The following is a 4,829-nucleotide window of genomic DNA, read 5'->3' as shown; positions in this document are numbered from 1 at the left end:
TGTATGTGAGTTAGAAAATAATTTTCAAGTGTTTGCTTTTCCATTAAGCATCATGAGATCAGAAGAAAATCTTACCCCCTGTCCAGGGTACTTGCTGGTCTCCCATGCCCCCTGCTCTACTTTCCCCTGGTGCTCTTGTAAATGATGCAGGTGCTCAGAGAGCCTGACCAAGAAAGGCAGGCTTGGTTTCCCACTCAGCAGACAGGAAACCACCTTCCAGGTCAGCAGAGTTCCTCCCTGGAGACTCCATAGGCCTGTTGGATACCAGCTTCTGTGGCTTGCTTGGAAGACTGGAAGGGAGCTGGACCAGTTTGATGCCTACTGTTTGGTGACCTAGGACTCACTCCTACTCCGCCTCCCAGGTGGCTGCAGAACTTGCATTTAATTTCCTTCTCCAGACAGTTGCAGGATGGACCCTTCATTCCCTTCCCCTTATGGCTGCAGGATGTGACCCACATTTCCTTCCCCTGATTGCTGCAGGACATGCCCCTCATTTCCTTCCCCTGATGGCTGTGGGACATGACCCTCACTTCCTTCCCCTGATGGCTGCAGCACATGCCTCTCATTTCCTTCCCCCAACAGACGGAGGACATGCCTCTCATTTCCTTCCCCCGACAGACGGAGGACATGCCCCTCATTCCCTTCCCCTGACAGATGGAAGACATGCCCCTCATTTCCTTCTCCTGATGGCTATGGGACATGCCCCTCATTTCCTTCCCCTGACAGCTAGTGGACAATGCCCCTCATTTTCTTCCCTGATGGCTGTGGGACATGTCCCTCATTTCCTTCTCCTGATGACTGTGGGACATGTCCCTCATTTCCTTCCCCTGATGGCTGCAGAACATGCCCCTCATTTCCTTCCCCTGACAGCTAGTGGACATGCCCCTCATTTTCTTCCCTGATGGCTGTGGGACATGTCCCTCATTTCCTTCCCCAGATGGCTGCAGAACATGTCCCTCATTTCCTTCCCCTGATGGCTGCAGAACATGTCCCTCATTTCCTTCCCCTGATGGCTGCAGAACATGTCCCTCATTTCCTTCCCCTGATGGCTGTGGGACATGCCCCTCATTTCCTTCCCCTGACAAGGACATATCACTCATTTCCTTCCCCTGATGGCTGCGGGCCATGCCTCTGATTTCCTTCCCCTGATGGCTGTGGGACATGCCTCTCATTTCCTTCCCCTGACGAGGACATATCACCCATTTCCTTCCCCTGATGGCTGTGGGACATGCCCCTCATTTCCTTCCCCTGATGGCTACGGGACATGCCCCTCATTCCCTTCCCCTGATGGCTGTGGGACATACCCCTCTTTTCCTTCCCCAGATGGCTGTGGGACATACCCCTCTTTTCCTTCCCCAGATGGCTGCAGAATATGTCCTTTATTTCCTCCCCCTGATGGCTGTGGGACATGCCCCTCATTTCCTTCCCCTGATGGCTGAGGGCCATGACCCTCATTTCCTTCCCCTGATGAGGACATATCACTCATTTCCTTCCCCTGATGGCTGCGGGCCATGCCTCTGATTTCCTTCCCCTGATGGCTGCGGGACATGCCTCTCATTCCCTTTGGCTCTGGGAAATGACAGTTGCTCAGAGGGGTCAGTACTGCTTTGCCAATGCCTGCCTGTTGGTTATGGACTTGTTCTTTTTGGGCTGGACATTCTCTGTTCTGATCTGGTAGATGGGAGCCTGGCATTTAGTGGTGTTCAGTAAATGCTTGTGGAGTGAATGCATGGATCCAGCTCCCCTGCCTGTTCAGATAATCATTGGGGCTACATGGCCATGTGACATGGGCAGGTGATCTCTTATCTCTAAGCCTCAGCTGCTCACACCACATGGTTGTTGACGAGACTTGTTGATTTGGTCATGGAAGTGCCTGAGAAGACAAAGTGACACCAGGAACCAGCAGGCAGGAAGTGAGGCATCTGGCTCCGTCAGTGAGCAGACAGTGGGGAGTCATCAGAGACCAGAACTAGAACCACTGGGGCAGGGAGAGTCAGAAACAGCAGGGGCAGGGGTGTGTGACTGAAGAGACAAATATAATACCAAGAGGCCAGAAGAAAACCCTCCTGGTTAAGGGTTTCAGACCCCTCTCTCATCAGGACCCCATCCCACCCCAGCTAGCCCACTCTGGATGCGAAGCTGCATTCCTAATTAGGGAGGGTGTGTCTTATGGGCACTGCAGTTCCACAACAAAGAGCTAAGCTAAGTCAGAAAACCAAACAGGACACAAAGTTCCCTTTGTGATGAGGTCCAGTTGGGGTCTCAAGGGCCCATAGGCCAGGAGGCTTTCTGGAAGGCCTCAAGTGTCAGGGCAGGGGTCTTTGGGTCTTGCAGGGAAGGGCCACCTACCTGAGGGGTTGATGGTCAGGGACAGATTTTGGGGAATGCCAGCAGGGAGGGATCTGGAGTGGGCTGAGGGCCTCTCCTAGCCTGGCCCAGCAGGGAAGGTGCTTTGGAGAGCAGGCTTTCCCACGCACAGTGTGTTACACCCTGCAGGGTTGTTGGGGGCTGGCTTTACATGCCATACCTTCTCTGACTCTCGTTAGCTCTCTGGTGGCACTATGGAGCTCAAATCAGGATTTCCAAAGTTCAGAATTAGCTGTTCTGAAGAAACGTGAGCACACAGAAGGGCCCCCAGCCTCATGGATACTCTCTCTAAAGTGGTGGTCTGAGCTGGGAACCCCAAAACCGACATCTTTCACTTTCCAAAGATTCTGCACTCCAAACAATGCGTGTGGGTCCTTCCTCGCTCCCTCCCCATGCCACCTCTGAGTGTGGGCTGGATTTAGTGGCTCACTTCAAAGAACAGAATGTTAAAGAGAAAAACTGTTTACTTACAGGGCACCTCACCCAGGAGATGAAGGCTAATGTCTCCTGAGTCACCTTGCTGTCATGGGAAGGGCACCTCACATTCTTCCCCAAAGCCCACAACCTCAATCTAATCATGAGGAAACAGCAGACAAACCCAGTTCAAGGGATAGTCCAGAAAAGACTGAGGAACTGTGTTTTCCTCAGTGTACCTAACAAGGTGTAACAATGAAATGCCAGGAAGAAGTCCAGGGCAGAACTGGTGAAATCTGAATAAGGCCTGGAATTTAGTAATGGTGGCGTGCCAGTGTTAACTGTGTTAACCACTAGTTTTGATACATGTGCTAATGCTAATTCTTAGTTTTGATACAAATGTCAACATAAACTCTTAGTTTTGATACACATGCCAGTGTTCATTCTTACTTTTGATACATGTCTATACTAATGTTTATTTATTTTAATTTTATTTATTTGTTTATTAATTACCATCTATGGACTCACTGAACCAATGTTAGTTTTTAGTTTTGGTACATGTACCATGGTTACACAGAATTTTGACACTAGGGAAGCTGGGTGAGCGGTATCTGGGAACTCTCTGTACTGTCTTTGCAACTATTCTATAAATCTGAGAGTTTATCTGAAAACAGAAATTTCGAAGGCCTGCAGTCAGTTTCCACTGTTTCACCTGGGGTGCCCTGCTCACTCTGGGCCTGGGGCAGCCACACAGAGGGTCCTGCCTGCTCTCCTACCTCTTCAGTATGTTCACTTATGATAGCCGTGGGGTACCCCAACTCCGCTCCCCAGCCTTGGAGCCGTGCCCTGGGCCTCCACATGTCCAAGAGGGTCTTCAGACTAGGCAGGGGCCAAGTGTCCATGACCTTCCTCACAAGAGGGGCTGTTTAGGCCAGGTGCGGTGGCTCACACCTGTAATCCCAGCACTTTGGGAGGCCGGGGTGGGCAGATCACCTAAGGTCTGGAGTTTGAGACCAGCCTAGCTAACATGGCAAAACCCCATCTCTACTAAATAGACAAAAATTAGCCAGGTGTGTGGTGGTGTGTGCCTGTAGTCCCAGCTATTTGGGAGGCTGAGGCAGGAGAATTGCTTGAACCTGGGACGTGGAGGTTGCAGTAAGCCAAGATCCAGCCACTGCACTCCAGCCTGGGGGACAGAGCAAGACTGTCTCAAAAAAAATTGGGGGGTAGTTTGGGAATCTCAGCCCAGGTCAGCTCCCTGGCCATCTCAGCTGCTGACACAACCAGCCAACTGGAAACTTTCAACTGAAATTCTGTGCTGTCATCAACCTGTCCTCATCAGTAAATTCCTGGAGGGCCCAGGCTCAGACAATGGTTGTATTCAACTTGAAAGCAGACATATTTGAAGACAAAGCCCCTGCCATATGTCTACGAGCAAGAGCCAAACAGAGTAGTGGGCTTAAAGGGAGGGGCACAGCTGACAGTCTCTCTTCTCTGGGAGACTCTGGGAGGAGGATTACTTAAGGCTGTAGACATGAAAGGAAAGTGCTTCTTGCTCCTCCTGGGTCTGCAACTGGGTTTTGTTAGCCACTGTAGGTCAACAAAGGTAAGAAAGGAGCTTCATGTTAACCCAACCAGCCCTGAATCCAGGACAATGAGCTGGCACAGCAGGGAGGCAGGAACAGAAGCAGGCAATGGAGCCGGCCTGTGTGCTCATTGTGGTGCTAAGCTCTTTAAATGCATTATTTCATTTTGGACAGCAACTCTGTTTTGTTACATAGATGGAGAACCTGGGACTCAGAGAGGTTAAATTCTTTTCCAAAGTCACACTAGCTAGAAGGTGGAAGAAGCTGAATCTGACCCCACAGCCTGTAAGATTACAGATCTTTTAGCTTCTTACAGTTCACGGAAAACTACAAACAATAGCATAATGTTTAAGAGTTCAGGATCTGAAGTAAGATGACAGGGTTTGAACCTTGGCTTTGTCATTCATTAACTGTGTCACCTTGGATGAGTCACTTAATCGATCTAATGCCTCAGTTTCCACA

The sequence above is a fragment of the Cebus imitator genome, unplaced genomic scaffold (genome assembly GCF_001604975.1).
Source record: "Cebus imitator isolate Cc_AM_T3 unplaced genomic scaffold, Cebus_imitator-1.0 Scaffold627, whole genome shotgun sequence".
NCBI classification, from domain to species: Eukaryota; Metazoa; Chordata; class Mammalia; order Primates; family Cebidae; genus Cebus; species Cebus imitator.
This window is presented reverse-complemented; position numbering follows the sequence as displayed.